The sequence below is a fragment of the Heptranchias perlo genome, chromosome 21 (genome assembly GCF_035084215.1).
Source record: "Heptranchias perlo isolate sHepPer1 chromosome 21, sHepPer1.hap1, whole genome shotgun sequence".
NCBI classification, from domain to species: Eukaryota; Metazoa; Chordata; class Chondrichthyes; order Hexanchiformes; family Hexanchidae; genus Heptranchias; species Heptranchias perlo.
In genome coordinates this window covers 12,160,161-12,180,637 of record NC_090345.1, presented here as the reverse complement: position 1 = coordinate 12,180,637, position 20,477 = coordinate 12,160,161, and positions in this window count along the sequence as shown.

Sequence of the window (20,477 nt, the reverse complement as noted above, 5' to 3'; positions counted from 1 at the left end):
AGGGATATGGAACCAAGGCGGGTAAATGGAGTTAAGATACAGATCAGCCATGATCTAATTGAACAACAGCAGCTTGCATTTATATAGCACATTTAACGCAGTATAACATCACAAGGCGCTTCGCAGGAGTGTCATCAGACAAAATTTGAATGGCGGAACGGGCTGGAGGATCTGAATGGCCTACTCCTGTTCTTATGTTCTTATTCATCATGTGTGCCAGCAGGCTATTTTACCACTGTAGCAGCTCAACTGGGCCCCAAACTGTTCTCACCTGATCTCCACGCACCCATATATTTCAGCATAGCTGACTGTACAGTGATCGGGAGTGAGATCCCTGGCTGATAATTCCCCTCCATACCCTGGGGAGCCGTTAGGCCAATTGTGATGTTTCGATTATCCCGACTGCTATCAGGTACATATCACGGACCAAATGAATAAACTTGCATTTATATAGTGCCTTTAACACCCTCAGAACGCCCCTAACGCTTTACAGCCAATGAAGTGCTTTTGTGTAGTCACTGTTGTAATGTCGGAAACATGGCAGCCAATTTGCGCACAGCAAGGTCCCACAAACAGCAATGAGATAATGACCAGATAATCTGTTTTAGTGATGTTGGTTCAAGGATAAATATTGGCCAGAACACTGGGGAGAACTCCCCTACTCTTCTTCGAATAGTCCCATGGGATCTTTTGCATCTATCTAAGAGGGCAGACGGGACCTGGGTTTAACGTCTCATTCCAAAGACGGCACCTCCGACCATGCAGCACTCCCTCAGTACTGCACTGGAGCACCAGCCTAGATTTTGTGCTCAAGTCTCTGGACTGGGACTTGAATCCACAACCTTCAGACCTCCGGGCGAGAGTGCTACCCACTGAACCACCACTGACACAAAAAGAGAACCTGGGATCTTCTGGTCTGTGGGGATTAGTACTGGTACTGGGCGGGGCATATACCCACAAAGGTACCGGGGCAACGGTCCGACACTTTTATATGACAGATGATGGGAGTGCCACGTGTGGGTACCAGGGAAGGACAGGATCGGGCTCAGCTGTGCTACCAACACATAGTTAAATAGCCAGCTGACATTCACACTCTTGGCTCACACAAAAACAATAGGCCCCTGGGAAATATACTGGAGAGTGATCAATTCCTTTGGGACCATATCCCCCCAGTAAAGAATTGGTGCTTTCAGGAGAGAATGGGAGAAAATCTGCACAAAGAAGGAGGGAAAAGGAAAATTGCAATGTTCAAAGTAAAAACAAAATGCTGGAAATGCTTCGCTGGTCGGTCAGATAAAGATGGGCAATGTTTGGGTGCAATCCTTCACCGTAGATTTGCTATTATCCCGCCAGTACAGTCCCCAACACTCACACCGTCCATGCATATCATAAACAGCCACCCATATCGGGCAAACGGCCCTAACCATTTGCCATCACCGTAGATGTCATTTACAAAGGTGCCGCTTATAACTTATTAAGCAGCCGACTATTTCGAGCAGTTCAATAACTGCTTACCCTGTACTTACCCATTTAAAAGGCTCTGTTGGATTCATGTAAGGAATCTTACAACACCAGGTTATAGTCCAACAAATTTATTTTAAAATCACAAGCTTTCGGAGATTATCCCCTTCGTCAGATGAATGAGTGAAAAGGTTCTCAAATCGCATATCTTATACTATGCTGGGACAGCATCACACCAATCAAAAGGTGTCGTTGTTATTCAAACAGGCCAGTCACGGAGAACAGCACGTCCCAGTACACTGGATATACATTGTGTCAATTACACAGACAGGCAGAAAGAAACCCAAAATGGCAGAGAGAGAGAGAGAGAGAATATTAAAAAACATAATTTTTTTCCCCCTTTTTGCTGGTGGGGTTACGTGTCGCATGACATGAACCCAAGATACCGGTTGAGGCCGTCCTCATGGGTGCGGAACTTGGCTATCAACTTCTGCTCGACGATTTTGCGTTGTCGTGTGTCTCGAAGGCCGCCTTGGAGAACGCTTACCCGAAGATCGGTGGCTGAATGTCCTTGACTGCTAAAGTGTTCCCCGACTGGGAGGGAACCCTCCTGTCTGGCGATTGTTGCGCGGTGTCCGTTCATCCGTTGTCGCAGTGTCTGCATGGTCTCGCCAATGTACCATGCTCCGGGGCATCCTTTCCTGCAACGTATGAGGTAGACAACGTTGGCCGAGTCACAGGAGTATGAACCATGTACCTGGTGGGTGGTGTCCTCTCGTGTGATGGTGGTATCCGTGTCGATGATCTGGCATGTCTTGCAGAGGTTGCCGTGGCAGGGTTGTGTGGTGTCGTGGACGCTGTTCTCCTGAAAACTGGGTAACTTGCTGCGAACAGGAGAACAGCGTCCACGACACCACACAACCCTGCCACGGCAACCTCTGCAAGACATGCCAGATCATCGACACGGATACCACCATCACACGAGAGGACACCACCCACCAGGTACATGGTTCATACTCCTGTGACTCGGCCAACGTTGTCTACCTCATACGTTGCAGGAAAGGATGCCCCGGAGCATGGTACATTGGCGAGACCATGCAGACACTGCGACAACGGATGAACGGACACCGCGCAACAATCGCCAGACAGGAGGGTTCCCTCCCAGTCGGGGAGCACTTTAGCAGTCAAGGACATTCAGCCACCGATCTTCGGGTAAGCGTTCTCCAAGGCGGCCTTCGAGACACACGACAACGCAAAATTGTCGAGCAGAAGTTGATAGCCAAGTTCCGCACCCATGAGGACGGCCTCAACCGGGATCTTGGGTTCATGTCACGCTACACGTAACCCCACCAGCAAAAAGGGGGAAAAAAATTATGTTTTTTAATATTCTCTCTTTCTCTCTCTCTGCCATTTTGGGTTTCTTTCTGCCTGTCTGTGTAATTGACACAATGTATATCCAGTGTACTGGGACGTGCTGTTCTCCGTGACTGGCCTGTTTGAATAACAACGACACCTTTTGATTGGTGTGATGCTGTCCCAGCATAGTATAAGATATGCGATTTGAGAACCTTTTCACTCATTCATCTGACGAAGGAGATAATCTCCGAAAGCTTGTGATTTTAAAATAAATTTGTTGGACTATAACCTGGTGTTGTAAGATTCCTTACATTTGTCCACCCCAGTCCATCACCGGCATCTCCACATCATGGCTACTGTTGATTTCAGGCAAAGTCAGGTCTTCAAGCAATTTCAATCAGCTGTTCGCACCTTGTTAAAGTGCAATTACCTCAGTGATGAGATTCTGGATGCAACTGCTAACAATTAGCAGAGGCAGTTGCTAAATGGAGACTTCCAGTTTATTTTTAAATATGTTGGTTACTTCGCTTTTTACCGTCCACCGCGTATAGCGGGGAAATCGCGTTAACGCCAGCGCGCCCGTTATAAGCGGTGGGGACTGGACCTCCATTTTAAATGCTGGCAGACTGCAGCTGCAAGCTTCTGCTCACCTCCAACCTCAGCTAGATTCACAAACTGCTATGGGATAGTGATAGACACTGTTGCATCAAAAACCCCAGCTGCTGTGTACATTACGTACCAATAAAGTCTCCAGTTTCATTGACTGTTGCACACAGCAGAAATGTTTGTTAACGAATAAAGATATCGTTAAACTACAAACACTAGTTTGACACTAGTACCTCATTAGACTGGTCTGAGTTATACTACAATAGCAACTTGCATTTATTTAGCGCCTTTCATATCGTAAAACGCCCCAAGGCGCTTCACAGGAGCGTTAGCAAACAAAATTCGACACTGAGCCATATAAGGAAATATATGGACAGGTGACCAAAAGCTTGGTCAAAGAGGTAGGTTTTAAGGAGCGTCTTAAAGGAGGAGAGAGGTGGAAAGGTTTAGGGAGGGAATTCCAGAGTTTAGGGCCTAGGCAGCCAATGGTGGAGCTTTCTGCTAATATTTAAAAAAAATGAAGTTTAAAGGTTTCTGTTAGGAATGTTGTTTCATTTACTGTTGCACTGTAGCTGTTGACAAAGCTGAAGTGATATGAAGCTGTATTGCTCACTGAACTGGTGATGTTCATTGACTTTACACCCAGTTATGCTGCTGCTTTTGAGTCGATAGCAAGCCGAAACCACTTCAAAACAACACAACATGTGTGGTACAACTGGTTGCAACTTATATTCCCGGTAAAAACGCCAGGGATAAACTCATGCAAACATAAATCTACTGTTCCATTCAACCATTTAAAATAACCTTCTGCCTTTCATATTCTCTAACACGACACTCTAGCTCAAATGTCTTCCTTTCCATTTTTATCTTAAATGACGTTCAAATTTTGCGCAGCTTCACAGAAAGCTATTTCTCACGGTGCACGCTGGAGGTGATCAGTCCTCCTTCCCACGGTGCATACTGGTGAGTCGTCACGGGAATATTCGTGTTGAAATGCCTGATTTAGTCGTGGAACGTATTTGTTCCTTCTTCCCAACTTTGTCATCGGCAATGATCAAGGGAAAAAGTACAGAAGTAATGCTCAGCCTTCCATTAGCGGTGCTTGTCCCTCTCGCAGCTGTCATTTACTTCATGAGAAGCTGCGGCCCTTTTGTTTCTTGTTGTTGTTGCACAGCCAGGTAAGGCAGAAGATGAAGCTTTCGTGATTTTGCAGTTCAGTGGCTCCTCCTGATAGCGGTTAAATGAAACTGCTCAGTGTGGCGTTAACCCAGACAGACCAGGGTAGACCCTAGTTTGATCCCACATTAGCCGATCTGACACACAACAGTGGTAATTGGACTTCTGGACAAGGGAAAGAGAAAATGGCATGAGTTCCTACTCCCTATTACTACTCAGTGACCCGACTGGAATGGGTGTGAAGATCGAGTGATCATAGGATCGTGCTTAGCTGCAAAGCGCCTTCCCTGAGTTGAACGAGTTGCTAACGCACGCTGTTTAGGCTCTCGGGTGCAGAACTAGACAAATTCCAGCAACTTCAGACCCACATACCTGCAAGAGTCTGAAACTTCATGAGAGGAGGGAAGGAAATGGGGCCGGGGGCGGGGGGGCTTCTTTCTTAAAATGTTCAGTATCAGTGGAGTAAACAGCAGTCACTGGCTGGTGCGCAATATTAAAAACCTTGGCCCTGGTTCGGCAGCAACAACCAACCAAAAAGGTTGCCAAATCCAGATGTTCGAGCCCTCCCCCACCCCCCCCCCCAACACATCATAGAATGGCTCTCCAGTGGCAGTAAGGCCTGAAATGTAACAGCCTAGAAATTCCGGGAGTCCCTCTGGGCTGCAAGAGGCTAGATCTTCTGTGCACCCAGCTGCCTCAGATCTGAGCCCACTCCAAATCCTGGAGATGGGTCCATTTGCCTCATAGGGACGGGCACCTGTAAATGGCATTGCTGGGCACTTGTCCTGCGAGGGCAGCGGGATTTTAGAGCAGCGATTTGCTGCTCAGTAGCGGGGCCACTGGCCGATGTGACTTAAGTGTCCACAGTTAAAGAAACAAACTTGCAACTGCTTGTTCTGATGCCCTCCTGTGCCACTGGGTTACGGTATTGTGGGCCCCACTTACTGCCCATGGCATGGCAGGTAACCCTATTTCATGCAGGTGGAAGTGACCGGATTTCCAGAGGGACCCAACATCCCACCAGTCCCACCTCCAAGTTTGCCAACATGACTGAGCGGAGCACGAGTGGAAGAAGTGACAACACGCCCGTGACTCAAAGAAGCCGGAAAAGGGGTGGAAACATGGCAGGAATGGTTTCCACTCCAAATTCTACACCCCCCACCCCAGCCCAGATCAAGGTGAATCCACGCCCAAAAATGGGCTGGAATTACTAGGCTAAGGTCTCCACTGGGGGAAGTCCAAGGCCACATTTCTCAAGCTCCTAAACGCCATAACCAAAATAAACTAAATGCAGTCCCCCCGCCCTCCCCCACCTCTCCTGGCCCCTCTAACAGAGCAACGTCCCCTTTTGAAGAAACAAAAAGGGTTTCGTTCGAGTAAGACTCATCCCGAGTCAAAATAAAATGACCGCAGGGTTTGATTCGTTCCATTTATTATTGATCTCTGTGAGTACAACTCGAAATGGAGAGCAGCTACGAGCAATGACGGTGGCTGTTGCTAGAGAGGCTGTAATGGGGCTGTGCAGCCACTCACCAGGGAGCTGAATACATGGACAGACAGTGATGCACTCACTGCTCTTGTCGATGGAGGCTCTGCTTAGTCAGGCCGTGGTTCTGAAGCACATTCATGTCATATTTATTTCCTCCGTGGGGATGGGCAGGAGGGGAATCTGCAACAAAGAAAGATCGACTGAAATATAACTATACAGGCCTCGCCAGCAGCAACCCTTTGAAAATTCAACTTAAAAGGATTCCTATTAACTTTAGTGTGCTTTTGTTTTCAATATCCATATTTTCTACCTTTTTTTTACAATTAGTGAATACTGATAACAGAATTGGAGGGGGGAAGTTAATGATCCTGAGACAGCAGGAGGGAGCTGGCTGAATGTTAACATTGGAAGCTGATAGATTGCCGAAGCCCTGGGTAAATTACATTGGCCGATCATTCATTTGGTGATGTTCTTCTTTTACCCACAAAAAATAGGAAATTGTCCGTTTTTTTCCCTGCAATGAATCTACTAACCAAATAGCACGTTTAAGAGCTGCATGACCCTGTGGTTATGTTAGTGATTACAGAGGAAAGCTCTCTTGCTTCTTTTTTAAAAGAGGAAATTCAAGCTCTCAGTTCCCTCGAGCTGAAAGGCCTCGATACTTTCTCTCAGCTTATTCCACAATACTAGCCCCGATTTTAACTGGGGGTGGGAATTGGGCGTGCGGTAAACTCCCCCCGAACTCAGCAGCGTGAGGCCCCGGGAAGATTTGAATTCTTGCGTCACCTGCGTGCCCCCCCCGGGTCAGTTTCCCGGCAGGAAGCGGCGAACGGGAGCGCAATGTCGGGTGGCAGGACACCGCTGCCAGGGACCGAAGGAACGGCTCTCAGTTCAGTCATGGGGAGGGGGTTTCACGAGGTCCTTGTGATCAGGGGGAGTGCGACCCCAGGGCGGGTGAGGCCTCAACTTTCTTGTGTGACCCGAAGGAGCACTCCTGCTCCTTTATAAGCTAAGGTGCTAGAAATCTACCTTACAAGGTAAATTTCCTTGCTATACAGTCAGGCTTTTTCACTAACAGAGGAAAATCAGCCCCTTAATTTTTGAGAGATCCTGAAGGCGAGACACTTTTTTTTAAGGGGTATTAGTGCTAAGGTTTTTTGTTTATTTCAACTTTTTGTTTTCACTGTGCAGTTGTTTTGTGGTGCTGGTGTTACGGTATGATAGTGTTTATGGCCACATTATATGGTGGGTATGTATTATATTGTTTTTTTTCACCATGTGGAAAGTGACAAAACATGTATAATCATGGCTGGCTTCTGGATGACCCTGATGCTTTCCAAAACGAGCTCCATCCTAAGCGTCTGGTTGGCTCAGTGGTAGCACTCTCACCTCCAGGGCAGAAAATCCTGATTCAAACCCCACCCTCAAGACTTGAGCTTGTAATCTAGGCTGACTCTTCAGTGCAGTATTGAGAAAGTGCTGAATTGTCAGAGGTGCTGTCTTTTGGGTAAGGCATTAATCCAAAGTCCTGTCATCTTAGTGGACGTTAAAGATCCCATGACACTATTCAAAGAAGAGCAGGGCAGTTCTCCTGGTGTCCTGGCCAATATTTATGCCTTCAGACAGCGCCGCCAAAAAACAGATTGACTGGTCATTTATTTCATTGCTCTTTGTGGGAACTTGCTGCATGCAGATTGGCTGTTGTATTTGCTTACAAAATAATAGTGGCTACACTTCAAAAGTAGTTAATTGGCTTTCCGAAGGTAAAAGGCGCTATATAACTGCAAATGCTTTCTTTCTTTCCTTTGTTGCCTGGTGTGTGTGTGTGTGTGTGTGTGTGTGTGTGTGTGAATTAAACTTCATCTTTTGATGCTGTGCTCTGTTGATACTTTATTTAATCCCCCTCCTCCTCAGGGTGTATTTAATGGTCTCCGTTGCCTTCTTTCCTCTGCCCTCGTGATAATCAGTTGGATGAGTTGTGCTGGTATGGGCAGGGTACAATGCTTTTGCTTCTTGTTTGATGCTGGCAGAAGCCCAAGAATAGCAAATAGATCCTAAAGATGTCCCAAGGCAGTTCTGATGAGAGGTCGTCGACCTGAAACATTAACTCTGTTTCTTTCTCCACAGATGATGCCTGACTTGCTGATTGTTTTCCAGCATTTTCTGTTTTCATTTCTTAAAGATGTCCTCCTGTTTTAGCCTCAAGTAGTAGATATTTCCTTTTTGGATTAGGCCACCTTCCAAATTATTTGGGATCACAGTGTTTGGCATGCACCGAAGGGCTGCAAATAGGAGATAACCATGAATCTTTCCTTAGTATGGGTCTAAAGCATGCCCTGTTGCAAGTCTGAGGAGCCGTTGCACGGGGTGGATTCAATGAAGAGCAACAAGTTATCTTTTACGTTGCTGCAACATGCTTATCTAGGGAACTTCCAGGTTTATCACTTTCATGTTCCTTCTGGCATCTTGTGGCTCCAATTAGATCTATGGATAGAACTCTACTGCATATGGTGATTTATCGATCAGTATGTTGTAAGTGGAGATAGGACCATATTGCTGATGGATCCTGACTTCCCATCAGGTAAGGTTTGTCTGAGGTCTCCTGTCTAGGAGTTTATTTGGCCACCATTTTATTTTCTGTGTCGAACTGCTTCTTTAATAGAGGTCTTGATGGTGAGACTCCCTTTAAAATAAATTAGAATTAGAGGGAAATAAAAGTGGATTTAAAAGTAGACCTTTTTTACTGAGAAGCCTAGGTGGAGGCAAAGATCTATAGTGCAGGAGAATACCAAAGGTTAAAAAGAGTAGATGCAAATTGAAATTGTAATTAGGGGTATATTCTGCATTTACTAGTATCAATGAAACAGTTGGCATGAGTATAAAGTGGGTTTCCTCACTAGCTGACCTGGATTTTAAAAATCTGTAGATGACAGAAGGGAGGGTAAATGGAGAGAGGTAGGGACTTCCACAGTTTGAGGCTCGAACCCAGAGTGCACGGAGACTGCTCAAAGTCAAAATTTCTCTCAAAAAAAAAACCTCTCCTTAGATGATGGGGTCGGTCACGGAGGACTGGAGGATTGCAAATGTTACACCTCTGTTGAAAAAAGGGGGAGTGATAAACCCGACAATTACAGGCCAGTCAGCCTAACGTCGGTGGTGGGGAAACTTTTAGAGACAATAATCCGGGACAAAATTAATTGGCACTTAGAAAAGTATGGGCTAATAAATGAAAGTCGGCTCAGATTTGTTAAAGGAAAATCATGTTTGACGAACTGGATTGAGTTCTTTGATGAAGTAACGGAGAGGGTTGATGAGGGTAGTGTGGTTGATGTTGTGTATATGGACTTTCAAAAGCATTTGATAAAGTACCATATAATAGACTTGTAAGTAAAACTAAAGCCCATGTGATTAAAAGGACAGTGGTAGCGTGAATACAAAATTGACTAAGGAACAGAAAGCAGAGAGTAGTGGTGAACGGTTGTTTTTCGGACTGGAGGGAAGTATACAGTGGTGTTCCCCAGGGGTCAGTATTAGGACCACTGCTCTTTTTGATATATATTAATGACCTGGACTTGGGTACAGAGGGTATAATTTCAAAGCTTGCAGATGACATGAAACTCGGAAATGTAGTAAACAATGTGGAGAATAGTAACAGACTTCAGGAGGACATAGATAGCCTGGTGAAATGGGCAGACACATAGCAGATGAAATTTAACACAGAGAAGTGTGAAGTGATACATTTTGGTGGGAAGAATGAGGAGAGGCAATATAAACTAAATGTTGCAATTTTAAATTGAGTGCAGGAACAGAGCAACCTGGCAGTGCACATACACAAATCTTTGAAGGTAACAAGGCAAGTTGAGAAGGCTGTTAAAAAAGCATATGGGATCCTGGGCTTTATTAATAAAGACACAGAGTACAAAAGCAAGGAAGTTATGCTAAACCTTTCTAAAACACTGGTTAGGCCTCAGCTGGAGTATTGTGTTCAATTCTGGGCACCACACTTTAGAAAGGATGTCAAGGCCTTAGAGAGGGTGCAGAAGAGATTTACTAGAATGGTACCAGGGATGAGGGACTTCAGTTATGTGGAGAGATTGGAGAAGCTGGGGTTGTTCTGAAAGATAAGGGGAGATTTAATAGAAACGTTCAAAATCATGAACGGTTTTGATAGAGTAAATAAGGAGAAATTGCAGAAGGGTCAGTAACCAGGGGACACAAATTTAAGGTGATCAGCAAAAGAGCCAGAGGCAACATGAGGAAACATTTTTTCGGGTAGTGAGTTGTAATGATCTGGAATGCACTCCCTGAAAGGGTGATGGAAGCAGGTTCAATAGTAACTTTCAACAGGGAATTGGATAAATACTTGAAGGGAAAAATTTTACAGGGCTATGGGGAAAAAGCAGGGGAATGGGACTAATTGGATAGCTCTTTCAAAGAGCTGGCACAGGCACGATGGGCCGAATGGCCTCCTCCTGTACTGTACCTACTATGATATGATACTAAGTATCTTTTGTTGTGAAGACGTTAATGTCTTCCCAGAAAACCATGAGTACTGTGGGAATTGCGAACTCGGATGGTAAGCTCCATTTTTAGGCAGTAGGTTTGTGCTTATTAAAGTCTCAGGTCCCCAGGGATGACAGGCAGAGATCAGCAGCTTGCACTCACAGACCATGAATTGTAATCTCTTATTTCTTCTGTAAAAAGTGGAACGCTTCACCACAACTGCTACTAGAAATATTTATTTTTAAAAGAGAGGCTTGTTTAGTTCCTGTTAAGTTCATTGTGAGGCAAAAGAGCTTTAAGGCCTAATGGAACTTGTAAACCTAAAAAATGACACTGTGATATTAACGTTCGAACGCATAATGCATTTATGTGAAATTACTTCGCCAATTGAAGAGAGACAGCTTCTTTAAAATAGAGTAATTTCACAAGAATACATAAACGTTAATATCACACTGTGTCATTTCTAGGCTCTAGGGTTTATGAGAAGATGACAGTGGTTAATATCATGAATCACTTTGTGTCACAAATTAAGTGTTATCACCATTGACTGGGTCGAATTGAGGAACACATTACTTTAGATCACAAAGTCCATCCAACTCTGACAATGGGGCATATTTTCTCTGCTCACTGTACACTCACACTGACTATTTCAATACTGTTAGCAAATGGAGTAACATGAACTCCAAAGTGATCTGACCAAGTTTCGACTGTATGCATTAAAAAAAATCCTACAATATCGTGTTTTTGCCAGTAGGTGCCACTAGTGTGCTTTGTACATATAATTCTGTATTGTTCTTACAAAACGAACTGAAGACTCTTAACGGTGGTAAAATGACACTTTACAAAATTTGCCTTGAACTATTTTTCTGAATGAATTTTTCTGTGGCTAACAACCGCTGACCCGATTAGCTGTGGGAGTGTGGGGAGAGGGGGCACCCTTGTCATTGTCAGCCGAGCTGTGTGGGGAAAATCACCCTCATCACTGACCGTTCAGCTCATCTCATCTTAGCTGTGCGTGGCAACCTCCTCACTGCCAACTGAGCAGTGTCTGGGTGGCAGGCTTCTCACTTCCAGCTGACCTGTGTCTACATTTTACTTTCATAATTAATTCTGTGCTCATCAAGGAGAAGGACTGTCGGACAGCGGAAAGAAACACCTTTGCCCCGGTGACAGCATCAAGGACCGTCAAGCATGGGTTAAATGCAGCACCGAGCTCCCCTGTCTTGCTCTGCTAATCTGCCTTAACCTCCATCCCCACCAAAAGGCAGAAAGCCACTGCCCCTGAGGGACCCGCATGAACTCTCTGCCCTATCCTTTTGGCCTTACTGAGCGCGATTGACAAATTGCCCCCGGGTCTGCCAATTCTGAAATCTGATAACTGTGGACTAATTTCTGAGGAGCACCAGACTGAGACCAGACAAAAAATTAATTTCAATTAAAGCCTCCCGACAGCTATTAGAGAGATTTGGGCGGGGGAGGGGGTTCATCCCATCTGTTCGGACTTGGACTCGCACCTCGCTCTCAGGGATGATAAGACGGACCAGTTTCACGTCACAATTTTGGAAGTATTTAACATCCCAGTAAAATGTTGACATAACTTTTAATGGTGGGCACTCTAAGTAATTTACTGTGCAACATTTTATTCAGGGGCAGCATCAGCTTCCTTCCTCTTGATGTGAAAGTTGACCTTAATGTGGAAAGCCTATAGTAAAATAGCCAGTCATCAGTCTCAAAACTGCCTTTGTAATTGACTGCAGTGTGCACGATCTTGCAGCGTTTAATACCAAAGCAGCAAACTAACTGTTTTGGCAGATATGCAGCGTACTGAGTCCACATCACAGTTCGTGCAAGTTCTATTTTTTTGCTAGTTATTAAAAACCTACTTTATTGGTCTCAGCATGCATCATGTCATCTAATTCTCAGTGCTTACTCATAGAATCGTAGAATCTTACAGCACAGAAGGAGGCCATTCGGCCCATTGTGCCTATGCTAGCTCTTTGAAAGAGCAATCCAATTGGTCCCACTCCCCTCCTCTTTCCCTACAGCCCTGTAATTTTCTCCCCTTGAAGTATTTATCCAATTCCCTGATGAAAGTTACTATTGAATCTGCTTCCACCACTATTTCAGGCAGTGCATTCCAGATCATCGTAACTCGCTGCATAATTTTCTTTTCCTCATCTCACCTATGGCTCTTTTGCCAATTACTTTAAATCTGTGCCCACTGGTTACCGACCCTTCTGCCAGTGGAAACAGCATCTCCTTATTTACTCTATAGAAACCTTTCATGATTTTGAACACCTCTATCAAATCTCCCCTTAACCTTCTCTGCTCTAAGGAGAACAATCCCAGCTTCTCTAGTCTCTCCATGTAACTTAACTACAAGGTAAAATAATGTAGATCTTGGTTTCAGTAAAATAATGAAAGCGCTTGAGCTAGATCATCAATTAGATTACTAAACACACTAAATGATAGCTGATAATATGTATAGGACAATGGAAACCAATGGCCAAGAAAGTTCCTGTAATAGACTACCTGTCAAAACTCATCATACTGTCTCTTATTGTAACTTTACCAGCATCTCAGAACCTCCCCTCCCTCAATCTTCCCTTCATCCTGCAATTTATAGGCTTCATCTCTGGTCATCCTACTTATCTCTCCTACTCTTTGAACCGTGGTGATATCCTGCATAGTGGGCGTTACCTCGATTTCTCAATAAGAAAGGAAACATGGCTCTGTATATTTCCAGGCCAAATGCCACAAGTAAATTTAATAAACCTTATTATTATTATATCGTGTTATTATTCTAAGTAGTAGCAAGGAAGTAATCATCTATTATGAAAAAATAACAAGTGATTTTGAATGAGTTAAAGAGTGTTATCCTATCTCAGAGTCCTGATGAAGTTAGAATCATAGAATGGTTACAGCACAGAAGGAGGCCATTTGGCCCACCGAGCCCATGCCGGCTCTTTGCTGGCAATCCAGTTAGTCCCATTACCCCTCTCTTTCCCCATAGCCCTGCAAATTTTTGCCCTTCAAGTATTTATCCAATTCCTTTTTGAAAGCCACGATTGAATCTGCTTCCATCACTTGAGCTATAAACATTCTTTAAAAGGTGACTCTTATTGAGTTAATTATAGGCTTGTAACCCAGCCCTAGGTGTGTATAAATCTACAGCATAGAGCCAGTTTTACGAAAGTGTGAACTCAGCATGTAGTGTCGCCAACTGGAAGCGCATATTATGAAATCGTGGGTGGGCTCCCCACAATTGCCCGACACGTGCTCCTGATGGACGAGGGCCCTGCTAGGAGCACAATTTTATAAAACTGGCCCTTACGTGCATTTGTGAATTAGGCCCGTCTCTCCTGCGACTCCCTGTTTGAATCCCTCCGATTCGATTTCTGTCCCTCCCATAGCACTGAAATGGCCCTAACCAAAGTCATGAATGGTAATGCCTGTGACTGTGACCGTGATAGAGACCTGCTCATGGAGGCACCTTCCCCTGACCCTAAGAACTTTGGCAGGGTCAAAGGCAGAGTTCAGTGATGGAGGCAATCCCAGAATAGCTGCCAGGATTTCACCCCTGTAGATTTCAGGCTCACCTGGGTGCAAATAGCAATTCTGTTCAGTACTTAACCTGAATTTAAGTTAGTTATTCTCCATATCGTGCTTAGTTAGGGGTGTCGACCTAAATAACCCTATGCGATGGAAAATTGGTCAGAGATTCTGCTCCCGATTGCTACAGATATCATCAATAACTATCTCAATATCTTCCCCCAACCCCTTTCCAGGATATGCTGTCAGGACTCCCTCAGGCTTTTCATGCTCTTTGTGATATGGAGATAGGTAGCTCTTGGGTGGCAGTAGTGGTGTTACAATTGACCTCAACACTTCTGGGCTACAGAGGAGAAAAATCAGTCAGTGTTTCCACTCTTAATTACTATTCAGAAACCCTCGCCATAGGTTCGTGCTTGTGTGTAGACAGGATTGACCAACGTGATGCTTCTGGCCCCCAATAGCCTAATGACACTTACTGTCTAGACTCACAGATGAAGAACAACCACTTAGCAAGTTATCAGGTGGTGCCTGATGCCCATAGAATCACACCCAGCGAGGAGTCAACAACTTCAGGAGTGGAGCAGGGAAGAAAATTGGTGGAAAAAGGACCAAAGAATGGGAAGCCTTTACTAATCCAAAACTCGGCCTATGTCTGGCCTTTGGTAAAGAATAGTTTCTACCAAAAATATGACAAATGAGAACAATGTCAATTCTTATGCTTTCTTGGAAAAAACATGGGCCTCGCTTGGTGTTATGAGGAGCTATTTGATAATAATGAACTAAAGACACTCAGCTCATTGATTCTTGGTGCAATAAATAACAAACGATGCGTAACTGCAGTGAAAAGCACGTTTGTTCTCTGAGTCGAAGCTTTTGCGGAAACCAATTCTTCCGCTTCCGATGATTTCTGATATCGGCCGATGTTGTTTCCAATGTGAGGAATTTTTGCAACCAAAAAAACTGCAGATGCTGGAAATCTGAAACAAAAACAGAAAATGCTGGAAACACTCAGCAAGTCAGTCAGCATCTGTGGAGAGAACAGAATGGTGCAGGTGGAGACCCTTCATCAGAGCTGCAGTTCTGAGGATATTTTAGTTTTGTTCCCATGCGCAGGGGGGAGATGAGGAGAATGTTCTTACGTAGCGAGTTGTTATGATCTGGGAAGGTGGTGGAAGCAGATCCAATAGTAACTTTCAAAAGGGAATTAAATATATACTTGAAAAGGAGAAATCTGCAGGGCTATGGGCAAAGAGCAGGGGAGAGGGAATAATTGGATAGCTCTTTCAAAGAGCCGTCACAGACTCAATGGGCTGAATGGCCTCCTCTGCTATATGATTCTATGAAGGCGAAGGATGTCCCTACTGAGAAATAAAACACTTCGCACTCTGGGCACCCACTGTTAGCGTCAAGCTCTGCCGGGTTATATATAGCATGGTTAGATGCAGAGTGAGGCTCCTTCTAATCTGCCCCAACAATGAACTTTCATCACCAACCTTTTTTCTATTTCAAATAAAGAAAGAATTTTGATTTATATAGTGTCTTATCACGTTCGCAGCCAATTGATTACTTTTGAAAGGCAGACACTATTGCTATATAGATAAACGCATCTTCCAATCTGAGCATAGCCAGGTCTTACAGCAGCAAATGAATAAATGATTAGATAATATGTCTTTGTTTGAGAGAGGAACCTGCAGAACTCGCTGCTCTTCTTTGTATAGCACTGTGAGGTATTTTAGGTCTGCCTCAATAGGCAGATGGGGTCTCCTTTTAATGCCGCATCCAAAAGATAGCACTTCTGACAATGAGGCACTCCCTCAGCACTGCACTGAAGTATAATCCTAAGTTATGTGGTCAAGTCTGTCGTCTGCAGTTCAAATCTGCAGGACTCACAACCTTCTGACTCAGAGGCAAGTACGCTACTAACTGAGCCAAGCTGATGCTAAATGCCGGCCATCCTATGGCCTCTGTGAATCAGGCAGCCAACAAGTTCCAAATTTACGCATGGACCAATGCTATTTAGACCCAAGTCAAGATAGCTCAAACACCTTTCATGTAGGGGCCTTTGCAGCCAGCAGGTATCCCACCAGCTCGTATTGAATTGAACCCAGGTCGCTGGAAATTGAAGTTATGCCACCAATTCAGTGGAATTTTAAAACTTTGCTATGAAATATAATGTGACAATTTACTGCACAGGAAAGATTTATCAGTCACTTTTGATTAGTTTAGTGGAAATGAAATGATGCACATGTGTTCCTACAGAACTTTTAAAAATATTGGCACTGAGATTATTAATGTCAGAACACTTGATGTGTTACTCTGAACTCCCCCTCTCCATTATTTTAGCAGAGGTGCCAACCTGTTTATCTTAATTGGGTTAATTCCTGCACTAAAATAGTGGAGGGAGGATTTGCAGATGAATATGTTACAGCACAGAAACAGGCCATTCGGCCCAACTGGTCCATGCCAGACTCTTGTCCCATTCCGGTTCAGGTGGAGCCCGTCCCGGCGGTACAGCTCCTTCCTGTCCCAGTACTGGTGCCAATGTCTCATGAAATGGAACCCCTCCCTCCTACACAACTCTTTCAGCCACGCATTGACCTTCCTGATCTGTCATTTTATGGGATGGTAAATGCCATTTTTTACTGGGAGCAGAGGGGTGGAGCCAGTTTTTGCCAGATTTATGCCCCTTACTGGATCCCACTTTTGATTGGGGGTGGGGTGGGGGGGAGGTTGGTTGACACTTCTTCTGCCTCCCCCACCCCGCCATGATGTCGCTTTTGGGGGCGTGTCTCATGGGATTCCAAACTCCTCCGGAATTCCCACCATTTACACCTCCTGTCCAGCCAGTGGTGAGTACATCTGTTTGAAGCAGATCTACTTGCTGTACAAGACCTTATGACGGCTTCCCAATGCCAAACTCGATCAAACCTTGGGCTAGACCAGCCTGTGATATACCAGAGGTCTGTGGGGCGAGCACTGTCGTATTGATGGTATTGGCGTGAGTGCATGCCCTAATATTTAAACGACCCCATCCTGCGATTTGGGACAGGGTCACGGAAAGGCCAGACAGACCGGTAAAAGTCGCACCCCGCCACAGCTCCGGCAACGTGGAATTTCTAACCTAATGTGTCATTTTGCTGATAAAGTGTAGGTGTGTGTCCCTTTAAGGCTGCACTGATATTAAGCAAACACTGGGTGAGTTCATATAAGATGTGGCAGACATTATGGATCCAATATGTTCTATTGCTGGAGTGTTTGTCTGTACGTTGCAAACGACTGCCTTTGTTTCGATATACAGTTTTCAAGTGTGACACAGAAATTTGCATTATGCAGAGTGTGACAGACAGGAAGTGTGACAGACTGGAAATCTGCGTGTCTGTGAAGTTTTTATATTATAGGGAGGTTCATGTAATTTTCAAATTACATTCATACAACATTATTTCAGTACTATAGAATTAAGAGAGATGTGCAGAACCAGAAGAGAGATGTGGAATACTCTTCACTTGCCTGGAAGCTCGACACCATCCAGGACAAAGCAGCCCGCTTGATTGGCACCCCATCCACCACCCTAAACATTCACTCCCTTCACCACCGGCGCTCTGTGGCTGCAGTGTGTACCATCCACAGGATGCACTGCAGCAACTCGCCAAGGCTTCTTCGACAGCACCTCCCAAACCCGTGACCTCTACCCCCTAGAAGGACAAGAGCAGCAGGTACATGGGAACAACACCACCTGCACGTTCCCCTCCAAGTCACACACCATCCCGACTTGGAAATATATCGCTGTTCCTTCATCGTCGCAGGGTCGAAATCCTGGAACTGCCTACCTAACAGCACTGTGGGAGAACCTTCACCACATGGACTGCAGTGGTTCAAGAAGGCGGCTCACCACCACCTTCTCAAGGGCAATTAGGGATGGGCAATAAATGCCGGCCTCGCCAGCGACGCCCACATCCCGTGAACGAATAAAAAAAAAATAATGGTTTTGATAAGGTTATTATATATTTTTATTTTGGACCAGATTCCCAGCTGCAGCCCACAAAAGCGACTAAATCTATTCAAACGGTGAGTGAAGCAGCCTTTTGTATAATCATCCACTCATGTACAAGTGTAGGCTTGGGAGCAGGTGCACTTTGCAAATATGGCATTAAAAAATTAATGTCACTGTAATAAACATTTTAATAATTGGACTGAGCTCAGAATGTACTGTTGAATTAATAATGAAGCATTGTATAAACCGAGTTTTACTTTTTCATTCTCCAACATATTTAAAATTATTTTTTGCACCCCCCCCCTCACCTGCATGTAATATACTTTTCCCTGGCTGAGCTGGTGAGTCTCTGACCTGTTGCCAGGCAACTGTCGACACTGTTTCTGACCCAGCTGTTCGGATTTGTGTAGAAATGGCCCGGGGGTTGACCTGACGTGATTCTTTTTGTTGTTGTTCAGCCTCCCGTGCAGGGGAAAGCATCTGGCTCCTGCTTCGTACTACCGCCATCTCCCCCATTCCATCCCCACCGCCCGCATCCCCCAAAGCATAGACTGGGACTTCAGCATGCTGGCACAACTTGCATGATTACCATTCCCTGGCACAGTGCATGGCAGCACCAATCAATCACACTTTGTCGACATGAGCAGAATTCGGATCTCGAAAGTCAAGAAACTTATTCGCGATCCCCAATCCCGGGGCGTAACGCCCGCAAGTTAGCGTGCAATTCTTCCACCAATTTCTTCCCTTCTGCCCTGAGGGCACCAATTCGTATGGGTACAGTTCCTTGGATGCCAGCTGTCATCTGGTGCCTTGGACCAAATGGCCATTCTTCATGCGAGTGCTGGTAGACAGTTTCACTGTGTGGCTATCACAGTTGAACTCAATCCTGTCCACATCCAACACCAAACACACACTTTCCAGCAAGAGTTACAGATGGATATCGGGAGTGGCTGCTTTTTTTCCCTCTCTCCTCCGAGAGGAGGCCCACTGTGGCTAATTGTAGCAATCCGCCACTGCTCCAGTGATCTGCTAAATCAGCATAGACTAGGGATTAAAGCTTGGGCACCTCCTGCTCTGAATGATTCTGTTCTTAACTGGCTGGTGCCTTTGCCAAATGAGCCTCCGATGGATAATTGTACATATTGACACAACTAAATACATCTAACCTTCCCCCAGTATAAAAATTGAAAAAAGTTTGAGAAAGATCACAGGATCTTGCTCAGTTGTAAAATGTGCTGATCTTTCCACAGCCTTAGTTAACGCAAGAATATTCCAACAGTACTCTGAGGGTTTATTAAAGAGGAAACTGAGAAATATGCAGAGTTGATATATTTTTATTACAGATAGGCAAATTTATCGCTGAGCTCTGTTTTTTGAAAAGAGACAGGCATTAACCTGATATACATTTAAGCTGCAGAACTTATTTTACATTTCACTAAACATCAGGAGAATTTATTTTTTATTTAGTTTTCAATTTACTAATTCATTTTACATCATAGTGAAGATGGAATGGTTTCTAACAGCACTGTTCCCCCAACCAAAAAATAAACAAATTGCATGTTAAAGTGTTTCAGTTCACCTCTTTCCTACCCCAGGGCGTTACTCAGAAGATTTTACTCGACTCTGGCCTACAGCCTTTGCAATTCCACTTAACCAATCATTTCACCAGCTCTTAAACCCTGGAATCCGTGCCTGTTCAGGTATATCTGAAGAGTTTTGTACGATTTTGCTGTCACTTACGTTTTTCCTTTGCTCCAATTTTCCCTCTTCCTCTCCTGAGATCACTGTATCATATTGGGGTCCAATCTCATTGACTCTGGCTACTCTTTGGTACCTCGGCACGATATGTGAGTCTAGTCAGTTGGTTGTTTGAGGATAGGAGAATTACAATTGAGCCGGATTCTGGCTCCACTTGTGAAATTTCTCCTGTTGATAATGTTACTGAGAAAGTGTGAATAAAAATTGGGAGCCTCACAGTAAAATTATCAATAGGAGGTCTTCCGTTCTTCCCCACTGCCCAATGCCCATACATGGGCCCTTTGCAGTAGCCATCACTGGATAGTAATCAGGAGCAAGGACCTGGCTCATTTTTGCCATCCCCAACCTAGAGATGCTGAGAAAAACGGTAGTGCCAGCACTGAGATCAATTAACTCGGCACAGACCAGAGTGAAAAGTCACCAATCCCATGCTCCCAGCAGGGAGTTCTGCTCTAAGGGAGTACAAGCCAGAGAATTGGTGCTACAATGGTGTGGCCTTATCTCTGAGTCATTCCCTCTTCCAGAGGAACTCCCCATGGGGAGCACAGGACCAGTGAATTTACCCTCAGATACTGTCCCTCT